A 16,890-nucleotide genomic window follows, 5' to 3' on the forward strand; every position below is an offset into this window, starting at 1 on the left:
GACCTAACTTTATAAAGGAAAAGAGAAAGTCTTGGAGAACTTGAGAGAGCGTGCTGGCTTCAGCAATCCAGCGCATGGGCCAGACCCCTTCTGCTTTGCCATAGCTGCCTCCTCTTTGGAGCACTCTTGGCCATGCCCATGAGGAAGGAAGATGGTGGGAAGGTGAAGGACCAGAAATGAGCAGGTGCCGTCTTCAAGCCACGCCTGCTGGGAGATACCAAGGATGTAATCTCCTCCCCTTGGGAAGCCAGATGGAGATCCCAGGGCCCATTCAGCCCTAGGTCACCCAACCAAGACTAAAGACTGCATTTCTTGAGGACATATTCATGTCCTGTAGGTCTCCCACATCCCTGTCTGAGTGTGGAGTTTCATTCAGGGGTGATGACATAACCTAAAATCAGACGGTGGCTTTGTTTATAAGTAGTCTAAAACCACCAGCTCCTCAATGTCTCCAGTGGTCATACCATATATTGGCAACATGATGGTATAACATAGGTGCTCTATAAGTCAGTCAGTGGTAGGGAAGGAAAACCTGGCCTCATCTATACAGCACCCACATTACCCTACTGCTTCCCCAACAAAGGGTACTTGAGGCCATACAATGTCTGCACTAACACTGAGCCAATGCAGAGAATCACAGAGGTCAGGTGACCTATCCAAGGTCACACAGAGAATCTGTAGCAGAGAAAAGAGCGAGGACTCCAATCAGCCTCCCGTTGCCCTCACCATGAGTATTCTAACTTCTTTTCTCAGCAAAGAGGTCACGGTCTCAAGGGCAGAGGGCAGAATCTACAAGCTGACTGGAAGAACTTAACAGTCACACAGCAATAGGGAGCTGTGGGGCCCATATGTGCTGTTTAAACAACCCAAAAAAAAAAAAAAAAGCAATGCAAATCTCACGGCAGGAGGGGTGGACACTGGTTTTCTATTTGCATCCTCAACAGCTTAGCTTAATATATAGCCCAGAAAAAGGGGCCTCAATTGATCTTCTTTGACAATGGCCTAATTGATCTCTGGTCTTGATGGAACCAGCCCACAGCTCAAAGCAAAAGACCTCTCTCAGACAAATACGTCTTCCACGAAGGGGGAAGATGACAGAGCTGAGCACAGGCATTTGTCACAGAGACCCAGGTGGGCCCCCAGTGAGACTGCCAGCCTTCCAGCAGCTGGCCAGCTGGAATGACCACAGTCTCATTTATCAACAGCCACAGCCAGTCCATAACTTGGCTTCAAGATCAGCCCCAACCACTGGCCGTGACAGTGAGTTTGTAATCTCACAGGCTCCTCACCACTGGAGCTCCTCCAGGACTAAATGAAGCAGACAGCTGGCAGACACGAGGGCCAGGCTGTGCCCAGCACTCTGCAGTCACCCTGTTCAGGGAAAGCAGAAGGCACTACTGCTCACCCTGTGGGGTGGGGGTAGCGCCCATCACTCTGCACTGATTCATCACGACCTGTGCGAGCCACAGCTGAAGTTTGCAGGATTCTCAGTAAGACACAGGAGGGAGAACCTGGGGTCACCTCAGCCAGTATGGCAGCATTCAGAAGAAAGAACACAGACTTCAAGAGCCAGCAGACGGAGAGAAACCCCAGCTCAGCCTCCTATAAGGTGTCTCACGTTCACCTCTCTAAACTTCACTTCCTCCATCTGCTCAAACAATGGACAAGGGGACTTCAAGCAGCAGATGGAAAAATGGAATTAAAAGAAGTTGGTTTTGAAATCCATGTGTGGTTTTACCCCTTTGTGAAGATACCTTGTTTGCAAGGATTTCAAAAAGATTTTGCACTAAAATAAATTTATTTTTTCAAAAAAAGTCTTTTTAAAGACTTATTTATTTGAAGAGGGGAAACAGAGAGAGAGAGAGAGAGAGAGAGAGAGAGAAAGAGAGAGAGAGAGAGAGAGAGAGAGAATATTTTTCATTCACAGGTTCATTCCCCAAATGGCCACCACCATAGTCAAGCCCAAGTCAGGAGCTGAAGATCCACCCGGGTTTTCTATGTGGGTGGCAGGGGCCCAAGTACTCGCCCCGGCATCAGTTACTTTCCCAGGCACATTGCATGGTAGTTGGATCTGAAGAGGAGCAGCCGGCCGGCACTCAAACCAGCACTCTGACATGGGCTGCTGGCACTGCAGGCAGCAGCTCAGATGGCTGCGCCACAATCCTGGCCTCGTAAATTTATCTTTAATTCCATTTTTTCCATGAACTTTTTGAAGTCCCCCCATCTTACCTTTATATGGGCTCCCAGGGCTAATTGGGTTGGTAGGAGTGGCTGGTGATGGGAGACAGGAAGCGGTGGGGGAGGAAGCATATCTATTCCGGTGGGCTGACAGTGGAAACCAGAATGGCTGAGAAGACGAGAGAGTGTGTGGTGATAAAAAGAGAGACAGGGAGAAGAGGTAACTCAAAAGGAAGCTGCATTTAGTAGGCAAGAGGAAAGCAAGTTAGACACAACAGAATGTGGTCAGTGGACATAATAAGGAAACATATAAGAAAATCACATTTTCCATTTGATGCATCAGAGAAATTGTCTAAGGTCTGCCAACTGCTTGATCCTGAAAGAGCAATCGTGACGCTGAAGACTTCTTACACCACCAACAAATGCCTTCCACAGATGCGGAGGGCAAAAGCAGCATTTGGGCTCCTTCTTAGCAGTGATTTTCTGCTGACTGATCACGTTTATCTGGAACATTGTATTTGGAAAACTCCTGAGACCTCATCTGAAAGCAGTGGTCAAGGGATTCCCTTCACCTGGTGTTGCCAGCAGTGGGATGGAAGGGTGGAAAGGCAGCCCGCGTGCCACGGGGACGTGGGGACATGGGGGCATGCCAGCCACACACCCACTTTGGCAGCGAGCACTCTTCTTCCAGCCTCAGGGACCGTGGTTACGGCTGTGGACAGCTCTCAGTTGAGTCCCTCTGTGGGAATGTCAGCAAGGGGCAGCCCATAGCTGTCACTGCAGTGTGGCCAACTCCTCTTGACTTGACGTGGCTACTGGAGGGCCATTCCAGCTCCAGAACTCCCAGCGGGATCAGTTGTCACTCTCGATGTGACTGTGTTGCAGCTCCACTCCTCCCTCCATCCCATCCTGCTTCCCTTACTCCCTCACAGTTGTTGATCCTAAGGGCATGACCCAGTAAACTGTCTGCATGCCAATCTCGGTCCCAGAGTCTGCTCCTGGGAGATACATCATGCAGCTGCCACTCCTGCACAAGCTGTGCCTCTCTAGGCCTTGCTGAGAGCTCACCATCTGTGTTGACTCACTCCTCGATAAGATTCGGTGTTAGCCAATGAGAGCAATGTGCAATCTATCGGTTTCCTTTTTTTCCCCTGGCAGGAGAGAATCTCGATCATAAGTGATCCATTCTCCCTTCCATGTGCCTATGTTGGGTGTCAATTTCTGCTTTGGGCTTGGAGATGCTCTAATATGTAAGTGATGGGTTAGTTCTGTTCCTCTCACTATCACTAGCTCTCTCCCACAGTCTGTAATCCTACAAGAGACAGCATGCACCCACAGCCCACTATTGGGGATCACTGTAGACAAAAAGGGTCATCAGGAGGAGGGACAGTACATGCTAAGGACTCTCAATGGCATGACACTTACACTTGATCTGCATCTATCATTTCAAAGACACAGCAGCCCTTTGAAGTCATTATCATTTCTTTAGAACAAAAAGCACAAACACGTTACATAATTTCTCAAATCTCACAGCACACCCACTGCAGAACCCAGACTAGAATCTGGGTTTCTGGACTGCCAATCATGCAAATCCCAGCCTCAGCTGGCCTCTGCTGCTCTCCCGGGGCCAGCGTATGGTCGGTCTTTAGAGAACCCCAAGACACTGGACTTAGCTCAAGTGATGCCCTCCCATCCCTCTTGGTACTGTGACCAGACCCTGGGGTCTTGGTGGTAGTTACATCCTACCCCAAGTGCTGCAGAGCACGTGGAATACAGGAGATGATCTAACAACCCCACGCCACCCATGACAAGTGGCCACCTGGTGTCATGTACCATCCTACTGATGGGCTCTCACTATGTAGGATTCTGCTTCTTCTGTTGTACCTTCATGTGTACAATTGAAACAATTCTAAAAGGGGAAAACTATGACATTTAAACCAATAAATACAGAGTACATAGTAGCTACTATGTGAATGGATTTACATTTTTTTTTTAATTTCTGCTGGACAAAACAAGAGGAAAGAATTCATACTTAGCTTCAGCCCCTGAAGCCTTCCCCGGGACTGATTCAGTCCTTACCCAGACACAAGATACAAGCGGAGCAATGCAGGGGTTTGTACTGTGGGCTCGATCGCCACACCATCTGCATCTGAGCCCTTGCTCTGCCAATTAGCTGTGAGAACTTGGCAAAGCCACTTAATCATCCCGTGCCTCAACTCCTTCACCTGGAAGATGCAGCGAGAACGTTACCAACCTCAACAGGAATTGCCAGGTAAATGCTCACAACTCTGCTAGGCCTATGATAAATATTAGTTTCCACTCCACTCACACTTCCCAATTTATAGTCAAGGAAACTGAGGCCGAGAGTGTGTGCCACCTACCCAAGATGCAATGGCTTCATGAGGAGCAGAGCCCGCGTGTAAACCCTGGTCCATCCGAGTCCCAAGTGCCCGCTAAAGAGACATGCTAAGGGCTAGGACTGAACGGATAAATTCTAGCTTCCAGATCTGCCACTTGAACAAAACCAGGCGCCTTGCTTTGGTGGTGGTGATAAACGGTCCAGGTCCCTCTTGGACAAGTGGATGGGTGACGCTGTAGCCCGAGGATGGACAGGGAGGCACAGCAAGTGCTTCTCAAAGACAGCAGCTGTGGCTGGAAGGTTGGTCCCCAGAGTGCCTGTCTTAGATGTGGCTGACATGGGGCAGCGCCTCCGACTCAGAACACAGGCCAGCTGGCAAGCAGGAGTGAAATTCCAAATACCTAAAATCTGATACAGCCCCGGCAGAGACCACTCTGAACAGACACACTGCTGGTGAGAACGGATACCAGCTGCATACGATGATGCGGACGTGCAACTCCCCCTGAGCGGAACATGTGCCTTGGCAACAAGGAAACCCAGTAGGCAGACAGGGACAGAGGCGCCACAAGGTGGGGCCCAGTCCACAGGGGGCTGTCCACCCTTCTCCTGGGGAAGTCCAAGAGAGGACGCACAGTACACGCTCTGCAGAGCGTGGTTTAAAACCTTTCGCTTCAGGGAGAGAGTAAATGCCTTCAAGGTCCAGCACTGTCACTCCCTTTGTGTAGGGCCAGTCTCTACAAGGGCAAAGCCCTGCTTCCACCCAAAGGGACACCCACGAGGGCTCTGCTGTCACCCTGCTGTCACGCTGATTGCCTTTCCCTTTGCCAAGGAGAGTTCATGTGTGGGCTCCCAAAGCACTGGCTCCCCTTCTAGCATTTATAGATGATGGCATGGTCGCTCCTCCTCAGAACACAGCCTGGATTCATGCAAAGGGAGCCTGGGCCCCAGCAGGGCTCAGAGGCTTCAAGAATCCTAGGGGTTGGTGCTGTGAGGCAGCGGTTAAGCTGCCGCCTGCAATGTCACCATCCCATGTGGGTGCTGGTTCGAGTCCTGGCTGCTCCACTTCTGATCCAGCTCCCTGCTAATGTGCCTGGGAAAATAGCAGAGGATGGCCCAAGTGCTTGGGCCCCTGCCACCTATGTAGGAGACCTGGAGGAAGCTCCTGTTTCCTGGCTTTGGCCTTGCCCAGCCTGGCTATTCCTGCCTTCCAAGGAATGAACCAGCAGGTGGAAGATCTCTCTCTGTCTCTCCCTCTTTCTCTGTAACTCTGACTTTCAAATGAATAAATACATCCTTAAAAGAAAAATGAAATGCAGAATTCGAGTCCTGCCTCAACAGTCCCCAGCTCAGCTCACTTTTCCAGCTCAAATCTACCTCCATGCTGCTTAACTGTCACTCAAAGCTCCTGCCACTCTCTGGACAAAGTCACCAGGGCTCAATTACCTTGTGGCAATGATGCTGGAGCACCATTTCTTTGGCTTGCATAACATGAAGCTCCACATGATGACACATCATCATTGGTCCATGTGGTCTTTGGGGAAGGTTCTAGAAGGAAAGGCTGTCCCTGGAGAGCAAAGCTCCAGGACTTGGCTTCTCTCTACGTCAGCCTCACCCACTAGTGAGGCTGCTGTCACTCACTGCTCCAGCCCAAGAAAGACTCCCAGAAAAAGCCACTGAATCGTTTCCCCAGTGTTCTCCCAGGAACTCAAGATTGTGCCTCTTGGTGCGGACCTTGCCCCTAGCTGCGTATTGCAAATCAGATATTCCCCAGGCAAGAAAGACACACTTTTCTTGTTGATTCTCTTAGGAGCTCTTCCCACCATTTTCCTACCTGACTATGGCCTCCCAGCCTACACCAGCTTCATCCCTTTAGATGGAGGCCACACATAGCCCTGGATTAGCAGGCGCTGGAGTTGACTAACTGCCTATGGAAGGAGCCATGAACCTCTGCTGTGGCTGGGAGGTTTGCAGGAACATCTGGAGGAGGCCAGTACATTGAGACAGGAGCACCACGTTCTCTTATCAGTCAGCTGGGGTCCCCTGCCCAGCTCTGCCAACTCACCAGCTGTGCAACCTGGGAGAGTTACTCAAAACTCAGGACATCCTTTTTTCTAAAGTGAGATGGTTAGAGTCATAGTTTCTACCTTAGGGATGTTTTAAGAATTCAACAAAATAGGGGCGTGTTGTATGGTAGGTTAAATCTCCACCTGTGGCACCAGCATCCCATACTGGCACCAGTTCAAGTCCCAGCTGCCCCTCTTCCAATCCAGCTCCCTGCTTATATATGTGAGAAAACAGTGGAAGACGGCCCAAGGGCTTGGGCCCCTGCACCCACATAGGAGACCCAGAAGCTCCTGGCTCCTGGCTTTGGATTGACCCAGCTACAGCCATTGTGGTCATCTGGAAAGTAAACCAGCAGGTGGAAGACTTCTCTCTCTGTCTCTCCCTCTCTCTGTCTGCAACTTTGCCTCTCAAATAAATAAATAAATAAGTCTTTAAAAAAAGAATTCAACAAAATAAAACTTATAAGGGAGTTAGTACTATATCTAGCACATAGTCATTGATTGAGCCATTCTTAATATTGTTAATCATTCAAATATTTATTGATCAATTGCTCTCAACCTGGTATCCTGCTAGGGGCCATGTTTCTACCCCAAGAAACTCAGTGGAATGGGAGAGGACCACAGAAGAACCACAGGATGCAGGATGACAAGTGCTTTATCGATTACTTTTTACAAAAATGGGCATATTTCAAATATTTAGTTATTTAATTTTAACTTAAGAGACAGACAGAGATCTTCCATCTACTGGTTCACTCTCCAAGTGCCTGCAACAGCTTGGGCCAGACCAGGCCAAAGCTGGGAGTATGTGGATAGCAGAAACCCAAGCAATGAGCCATCATTTGGAAGCAGGGCCAGGACTTGAACCCAGGCACTCTTAACTGCTGGGCTGAACATCTGCCCCAAGTGATTACTGGTAAGTGATAGCCCCCCACCACCCCACCTTTTTGGTTGCTAGTCATCTTGTGCTACAGGCTTTATCTAAGTCCGTTGCACAACCTTTGTAGTCCAAATGCCTGGGTTCAAACCTTAGTAGTATCACTAAATAATTATGTAAGTTGAGGCATGTTAATTACTTTTCTTGAAATTACAAAAGTTAGAAATAATATCATGAGTGGTGTTGTGGCGTAGCAAGTTAAGCCCCACTTGCAGTGCTTGCAATCCCAAATGGGCACAGGATTGGATCCCAGCTGCTCCACTTCTGATCCAGCTCCCTGCTAATGGACCTGGGAAAACAGCAGAGGATGCCCCAACTGCTTGGGCCCCTGCACTCACCTGGGAGACCTGAAAGAAGCTCCTGGCTCCTGGCTTCAACCTGGTCCAGCCCTGGCCATTGTGGCCTTTTGGGAAGTAAATCAGTGGATGGAAGATTTCTTTGTCTGTCTGTCTGTCTATCTCTCTCTCTCCCTCTTTTCCACTCCCTCTCCTTCTCTGTGTTTCTACCTTTCATATAAATAATATTTAAAAATAAAAAAGAATAATCTTTGCATAAGTTGTCACTAGAGTACCTTGTGCACAGTAGGTGCTTAAAAAATGCTATTGGCCAGATGGGTTGAATAAGTACTTGAAGCAGTGACTAAGGATGTTTGGAAGGCTGGTGCTGGATTGCTCTCCTTCCCTACACCTGGACAGTCTTCCTGGGGTGCTCTGAAGATGCAGGCCACAAGGTCACTTGAGGTGTATGGCAGTGCTGATGGCCAGTGGCATATCTGGCACGGAGCCAGCTCTGAGCCAATGACTTCTGCCGCAAACACTAGAACTGGTCTCTCCAATGGAGCTGCTGGCAAGAACCAGCCAGAATGTTCCAAATAGGGCAGGCCCTCCAGGACCAAGGAGCTGACAAGGATGGGGAATGAAGGCAGAGAAAGGCTCCTGCTTCAGGGATAAGTAACGATGTGTTGGGATGCCCCAGGAACACCCAGTCTTGCATCCCCTAACTACACCATGGCAAGGGTGGCTGCCCTTGCTCACGGTCAGGTCTTCAGGGACTGACAATAGGTAAGCCCCCTCACATCTCTCTTTGTCCCCATTTCCTATTCTGTCTAAACTCAAGAATAATCCCAACCCTGACTTTTTACAAAATATTTATTTATTTATTTATTTATTTATTTTTAAAGTCAGAGCTACAGAGAAAAAGGGAGGGGAGGAGGTAGGAGAGGGAGAGAGAGAGAGAGAGAGTGTGTGTGAGAGGGAGCTCCTCCATCAGCTGATTCACTCTGCCAATGGCTGCAACAACTGGAGCTAGGTCAGGCTGAAGCCAGGAGTCAGGAGTGTCTTCCAGGTCTCCCACATGGGCGCAGGGGCCCAAGCACTTGGACCACCTTCCACTGTTTTTCCCAGGTGTATTAGCAGGGACTTGGATCAGAAGTAGAGGAGGCGGGACTCGAACCGGCACCCATATGGGATGCTGGCATCACAGGCACCTGCTACACCACAACATGGGCCCTGTCTTTAATGCAGGATTGGCAAGAGAACCAAATACAAAAGACGTTAGAGAAACAGAAAGTAGTAGGGAAACAAGACACGAGCGTGACTGACATCATTGCTACTATTGCTACTGTGACAACTCCTAATACAGCTACAACTTATCAGCCTGTTACCGTCAAGGATACCTTGAGGATGATCACCCATCCCCCCATACAACCTATTACCTAAAAGATGGAGAAACCAAGGCTGAACGGGAGAGGGCCACCACCAGCCCCTTTATTGCTTTGGTATGGACTAGAGAAAGATGCTTCTTTCTCTGGGCAGCTGCAGCCCTGTGGGGCACCTGGCTTGGCAGGTGCAGTGATAGCTGATGTTAGCTTCAGTTCACTCTCGACTTCGGGCAGGATATACTTTCAACACAGGTTATAGCAAGCTGCACAGACACGTTGAATGGGTTGGCTGTGGAGAGGCCAAGCCAGGGCTCAAACACAGGGTTGTTCTATTCTGCAAGGCACAAGCCCCGCGGTGGACAATCGCAGCCTGCAGAATGAGACACGGGCTGCCTCTCTCCCGCACACTGGCCCCACGCAGCCCACTGTGGGGATGGACACAGATGATGCAAGCAGAGCTGCGCACTTCGGGATCCACATTCCCTCTGCCAAGGAGCCATGCACATCACAACACAGCAGCCCCTGGAACTGAGCCGACGCACAGAGAGAAACGAAACTGCACAAAGCCAGACCTGTTGACACGAGCGAACATTCTTGTAGTGCGGCCTGATAAGTCTGTTGCTAAGCCTACTTGGCTTCCTGTCTCAGAGCACCTGGCCGCCAGCTCAGGAAAGATAATCGCTCTGGGAAACTAGCTCTCCTCGGGAGCCCTGGCAGAGCCCTGCAGTCCACAGCAAGACCTGCCTCTCACCGCAGCTGCCCCTCCTCCCAGGTCACCCAAGGGGAAACCCTACCTGCAGAGGGTACCCTGGATCTCTGAGCTCAGAGCATGCCCTCAAAAAAGATCTTCAAGTTTCCTGCCTGGACGGGGCACTCCATTTCTAGGCAGAGCCGCAGCTGTCAGCCCCCCAGCCCCTCCACCAGCCCTGTCCAAGCGAGAGGCATCAGACAAGCGCTGGGGCGGGAGCGGGGGCTGTGGAGGGCAGGAAGGGGGCGAAGGGCTTTGGAGAGATCAATCTAAAGAGCAGGCATCTGTATCTGACCCCGGGGAAGGGCTGCGTGATCAGAGCCAGGATGAAAGAATGGCTGGCCTCCCTTTGTGCCCACATTGTTCAGTGATGCTGGTTCAAAGCCCACTGCTGGGGTTGTTGAAACATTACACCCCTAAGTGTTTCTTTTTCCCAAGAAGGCTCTCTTAGGGATTAAACACACATGTGCGCAACACACACACTCCCCAAGAACCCCTTGCCCCACGCATGCGCACCCACCTTCCACACAATCCCCACACACCTGACACTGCTCAGGCACATCTACTCCCCCGCAGGCTACTGGCATGCCCTTTGAAATTCCAGACTTTGTAGGAACTCCTGAGCTTCAGAAGCCCAAGGAATTGTCACCAGGTAAACAAAGAGCACCACTTGTAATCCAGGTCCTTCTCAGTGCCTTGCCTGAGGCCAGGTAACTTCACAAAAGCTGAAGCTACCTCATTTGCTTTAGAGCCAGGGATTGTTAAATATGGTGAAATTTGGTGGCAAAGCGGGGCAGCTTCAGCAGGCTCATTGCATAAGAAGAGGGGATCCATCCTCAGCGCATAGTGCCTTCTCTCTTGATTGGCTACCTCCCAGCCCTGGGTAGGAGGCAGCCCCAGCACAGGGCAGGTTTCCCTCCCGCCATCAGCTCTCCCAGCGCCCATGACTGCCTTCACTCTAGGTAGAGAAGGCGCTACCTAGTGCAACCCCCAGCCAGATGCAGGAGAGAGCAGAGAAGCATCCCTGGCCCAGGGAGAGCTCCCGCACAGCGCCCCACTCCCCAGCACCACACCGGCAACAACGCAACAGTTGGCCTCATTAGAAACCCATGCTTTAGAGTGAGCAAATCTGGAGTTCAAAGGCCAGTTCTGACCCTTCCATATGTCAATAGCCTGGGCCAACTCTGAGCCATGGTTTTACTCCTCACAGAGCATACTCCAGACAGCAACCTCCAAAGTACAGCTTAGAAATGTTCAGGGGGGAGCCCGTAAGGAGGAAACAGAGACGCTAGAACATTGAGCTGGGAGCTCCTTGGCATTTTCTCTCGATATCCCCACACCTGACACAGAGGCTGGCACCTCATCGGCTGGGGGAAAACAGTTTGAAAGAAGGCATGAGAAAATGAGCGACTCAGGTCCTGGAGCAGGTGCCAGGGGGACTCCAGCCCAGGGCCCGTGACTCATGCTCCAGCACTCTCCATTCCAGAGGCAGCAAATGGTTGGGTCTCTTGAAGGGACAGGGAGTGAGGCAGGTTTTGACGAGCACTGCCAGCCTGGGGAAGCCTCAGTAGGGGGGCCAGGCAACAGCCAGGAGGACCTCATAAACTCTCTGGCTGAACACTCCAACTCCATGGTGGGCACACACAGAAACCTCAGCTGCAAAGGACACCCCAATGCCCCAGAGAAGCTCCTCTTATTTCCTGGCTCAAAATGCACAAAGAAGAAAAGTCACAAGACTGGGACCAAGGAGTGCAGCAGGGGTTAGGTCGCGGAGACCGGCCCATCTCCTATTTCAGGCTTGCCGTCCACATCATCCCTTACCTACTGACCGCGTGTCCTGGAGATCACTAGCCCGCTCTGATTCTCAGCTTTTCCATCTGCAAAACAAGAAGACAATCACAGTTAATCCTTTGAGACCTCTGCATGGAAAAACATCACTGGATTGACATATCAGATTGTTTGCTGGCTACTCATGAGCCAATGGTACTAGGAACACTGCCAATGGTCAGGGAAGCATGAGGGCACTTCAAAAAGCTCACAGAAAATGGAATCAAAAGATACACTTATTTTGGTGCAAAATATTTTGAAAGCTAAGCATATGAGAGATTTCCAAAAAAGTGCATGGAAAATGAGAATTACTAAAAAAAAATGCATGGGCTTCATATTTTTGTTTCACCCAAATCAATTTATCTTTTAATTCCATTTTCCACAAATTTTGGGAGATTCCATGGCATTTAAGAAAATAAATAAATCACACGTGATAATTATTTAGGATTCAAGCAGGGGGTCCATGAGTGCCAGAGTCTCAACACAGAGAGTTTAGCCTTCAGACCATTTTTCATTTAACTCCTAACTTTCCACAGACATCAAAATAGAAAGGGCATTGAGAACACTAGGAGAAATGGAGCAAGGCAAAGTGCTCGACACACTCACTTTCAGCATTTGGGAGAAACTCCCCCACTTGTTTTTTCCTTCTGTACAATGGGTCTACCATTTTTCAGAGCCAGGCCTCCGGGACACCCTACCCAGAACAGAACCAGGCCAAGCAGGACCGCCCCTCCTGCCCCCAGCGTTCGGTAACCGGTGCCCTTGAGTCTTAGTTTTCATCCTCATCCCTCTGTCACGGAGGCCTGGGGTCTGGTCCCTGGCAGGCAGAGTCTACACCAGAGCCCGCGGGATGAGAACATCACATCAGGGGGCCTTGTACAGGTCTTCTCCATGGCTGGGATTTCTCACTTCCATTGGACTAACCATTCACAGACAAACCTTTCAACTTAAAAAGACAAGGCCAAGGCCAAGGCCAGGAAACTCATCTATGAGTCCCTACTACGTGACAGCTACTGAGCCAACAGTATCTGTGCACATGCTCTGGCGCATCCAAATCCCCACGGGAGATTTCCCAGTGGGAAGACTGCAGCTTGGTGAGGCTCAGCAGCTGCCCAAGGCCTGCAGCCGCGGTGCTGGCCCCGGCTCACGATTCCTGCACATCTGGGGGTCACCTCCACTGGCATTGATTCTTCCTAGTCAGCTCATGGTTGTTGTTTTTTTGTTTTTTAACTTCCTTTTTAAGGGATTTTCTTCAGTTCCTACAGCTGTTTATTTCTGCTCCTTCTTGCAACCATGAAGGATTCTCTAAAGGCAAAAGGACTACCAGCAACTTAATGTGTAATCATGGCCACTCTGTGTAGCAATAGCCCGGAAGTCACAGGCTCCAGTACTGCTCATGCATATGTTTCTGATACTCAGTAAAATAAATGTTGAAACTGAACATGCCCCTCTGTGCACCGCCCTAACTCCCCGGAATGCACCTATGATCCTTTGGGAAGCCCAGTGTCGGTTCCTGTCTACACCTAAATCTGCCTCTCTGCTGAGCTGCAGCAATAAAAACACCTAATGCTGCAGTAGCCAGAGGCCACACAGCGAGGATCCGAAGGCCCTGGGACTTGGGCCCCCACTGGCCCACCTCCCACCCAGTGCTCGGCTCTCCTCCCCACACACCAAATCTGCAATTCCAAATCAAGGCAGGGTCACCCTGCTCTGCTGTACGGGTCACCAGCTACTCCATAGTGACCAGATCACACCCGTACCGATTTACGTTCCCCACAACAGCACTCGGGTAAGAAGCTGCCTAATTCCCAAAACCCAGTTTGGAAACATGTGAACTGGAAGTGATTCTTCATTCAAAGATCTAAGATTGCAGCCAAGGAGACAGAAAGGGCAGATAACACAATACCCAGAGAGCTACTGCCACTGCAAAGGAGGACAAATCCCACCCAAGTCCAGGGAAGAGGAGGAAGCGGCAAAGCGACTGTTTCGGAGGCTGATCGAAGCCATCGTGTAATCTTTCTAGAGTGCTAAGCTTCAATTTTATGTCATTGGTTTGGAATTAATTGGCATGAATTTTGTATGACCTGAGAGCAAACAGGCCGAAAGGCCTGGAGAACTGACTTAGGCATTCTTTCTGTAGATCCCCCAGTTCTGCACTGCATATGGGCCACAGAGCTGTGCAGAGACAGGAAAACAAAGAGGACCCTAATTATTCATTGCCAACCCAAGGACACCTTCTCCATGAAGCCTTTCCCCTCCAAGCTCAGAAAGTCCCTCCCCTTGCGCCCTTACGGCAATTACAGATTGCGTTATGTTGCAATGACATATTGTTTTCTATTTTTTTTACTTTTAGTTTTAAAGATTTATTTGTTTGGGGACTGGTGTTGTGGTACAGTGGGTTAAGCTGCCACCTGCAATGTCAGCGTCCCATATGGGTGCCACTTCGAGTCCTGGATGCTCCACTTCTTAACAAGCTCCCTGCTAATCTGCCTGGGAAAGTAACAGAAGATGCTCAAGTCCTTGGGCCCCTGCACCCACGTGGGAATCCTGGAAGAAGCTCCTGGCTTTGGATTGGACCAGCCTTGTTGAGGCCATTTGGTCATTTGGGAAGTAAACCAAGGGATGGAAGATCTCTCTTTCTCTGTCTCTCCATCTCTCTATTAGTCTGCCAAATAAATAAATAAATAAATATTTTTCTAAAGAAAAACATGTTCTTATTTGAAAGGCAGAAGTGACACAAAGAGAGCAAGAGGCAGAGAGAGAGGGAGAGACAGAGGCAGATAAATCTTCCACCCACTGGTTCAATCACTCCCTAAATGCCCACAACATCCAGGTCCAGGACGGGTTGCAGCAGAAGCCAGGAATTCCAGCTGTCTCCCATGGGGGTGGCAGGTACCCAAGTACTTGGGCCACGATCTGCTGTTTCCCAGGCACATCAGCAAGAAGTTGGATTAGAAGGGCAGAGTAGAGGTCAGTGCTTTGCCTTAGTAGGCTAAGCCTTTGCCTGCAATGCTGGCATCCCATGTGGGCGCTGGTTCGTGTCCCAGATGCTCCACTTCTGATCCATCTCTCTGCTATGGCCTGGGAAAGCAGTAGAAGATGGTCCAAGTACTTAGGCTCTTGTACCCTCATGGGAGATCTGAAAGAAGCTCCCAGCTCCAGGCTTTGGATCAGCCCAGCTCCAGCCATTGCAGCCATTCAGGAAGTGAACCAGCAGATGGAAGACCTCTCTCTCTGTCTCTCCCTCTCTATGACTGTAATTCTACTTCTGAAATACATAAATAAAACCTTAAAAAAGAATTGCAGAGTAGCTGGTACTTGAGCCAGGCACTCTGATATAGGATGCAGGTCTCCCAAGTGGTGGTTTAACCCTCTGTGCCACAATGCCAGCCCCTGTTTTCCCTTTTGTAGTGTCATGTTTTCTATGTACTCAAATACACAAAATATGCAGATACTTCGAAGAGTTTGTGGAAAATAAAATTAAAAGGTGAGTTTATTTGGTGCAAAAAGTTTAAATCAAGTCTTGAGCAGGTCTTCTAGAAGGTCATAGAAAATGCACACTGTATGGACCTCAAAAGTGTTGCGCACCAAAATGAACCAGATTTAAATTCCATTCTTCAACAAACTTTCGGAAGTCCCTTTGTACATAATAAAGCAATCATACCTACAGCTAGCAATACAGAAGATGTTTCTCTGCAAACCTTTGTGTATGGATACCAACGCATAGACATCCATATGACACACATTTAGAAACCTAACAAAACAGGATCATCCCATAAGCACTAACCTTAATCTGTTTTGAACTAAGTAAAATAGCAAAGCACGCTTTTACTTGGTCATATAGGTATGTAATTACTGCCCTCCTGATGGACACACGAGTTATTCCACACTTTTCACTAGTGTAAATACTCCAACATTTTTATCCACATGGCTTGCATTACCGCTTGATTATGTACTTAGACTTTGTTATTTAACATTTAAAAAGCATTCTAACTTCCTCACTAGACCATATAACTTTTAACATCCACCACACTACGTGAGGATAAGTACGCCTGCTCTTCTCAGTCTTACCAGTACTAGGCATTAGCATGCCTTCTTATCTTTGCCAGTGTGATAGGTACATGGTGTCTAGTTATTTCATCTGCATCTCTTGAGTGACAGCCACATACCTTTTCCCATGTTTCTTGGACACTGCACTTCTGGGAACTGCATGTTCATGGTCCTTTACCTATATCTAGGTAGAGCATTAGTCTGCTTCTTATTGGTGTGCAAGAATCTGCCATTGTCTTTCCCTTTATTTTTTAGCTTGCTTCTTTTGTAAAGGACACTGCCATCCAGCAGTTAATCCCATCAGAAACCGGGGCTCCTGTCCTGAGGGGTCTCTGCACGTCACCCATGGCCATCAATCACCCAGGCCTATCAGTCCTGCCTCCTGCATGCCCCTGAAATCTGCTCCTTCTTCACCCTCTCCAGCTCCACATCATCTCTCACCTAGACTTCTCGTCATAGCCTCCTAGCAGGTCCCCAAATAACTTCTCCTCCTATTCTCCAACAACAGAAGCCTCAGGGAGTTTTTAGGAAATAAATGAAAATTAGATCACCTCTCCTGCTGAAAATCTTCTTGACCATTTCCTGTTCTACTGAAGATAAAATCCAAGGCCCTTCATGTGTCCTCGAACCTTGCAAGGCTGCTTCTGGAACCCAGGGCTCTACTGCTTGGAAATGAAGACCCATTCGCCTCCCCCTCAGTCTCCATCCTTGAGCCACACTGGCTTCCAGTCTGGTTCTCAGATGGGCCCTCCTTCCTCGCTACTCAGGGCTCTGGCTGCTATTCCCTCCACCTTGAAGGTTGCTTGTGCTCCTCTTTCTTCTGGCTAATCCAAACTCATCCTTCAGGTCTCTCAGCTTAAGCACCAACTCCCAGAGAAGCCCTGAGCCCCCAGATGACGTGCACTGCTCTGACTGTGTACTGGAGCTTGCTTTGTGGCACAGCTCTCGACTGCAATGAAGCACCTCTGGCCCGCTTGGTTTACTGCCTTTGAGATGACAAGCTCCAGGGGGACAGAAGCTGGTTTCCCTTGTCCACCTCTATCTACTCAGAACACAGCGTGGGACCTGGCA

General features: G+C 49.4%; 1 protein-coding gene across 23 annotated transcripts in view; it reads right to left on the bottom strand.

The window, feature by feature from the left end:
- The window catches only part of TENM4 (teneurin transmembrane protein 4), a 2,118,216-nt gene that overhangs the window by 590,066 nt on the left and 1,511,260 nt on the right, over nucleotides 1–16,890 (bottom strand). For all 23 annotated transcript variants that reach the window (XM_051821885.2, XM_051821866.2, XM_051821785.2 and 20 more), the window contains one exon: nucleotides 11,764–11,819. The gene's annotated coding sequence lies outside the window, so the exon portion shown is untranslated. The remainder of the gene's footprint in view (nucleotides 1–11,763; nucleotides 11,820–16,890) is intronic.

This window comes from Oryctolagus cuniculus, chromosome 1 (assembly GCF_964237555.1).
Source record: "Oryctolagus cuniculus chromosome 1, mOryCun1.1, whole genome shotgun sequence".
Classification (NCBI taxonomy): domain Eukaryota; kingdom Metazoa; phylum Chordata; class Mammalia; order Lagomorpha; family Leporidae; genus Oryctolagus; species Oryctolagus cuniculus.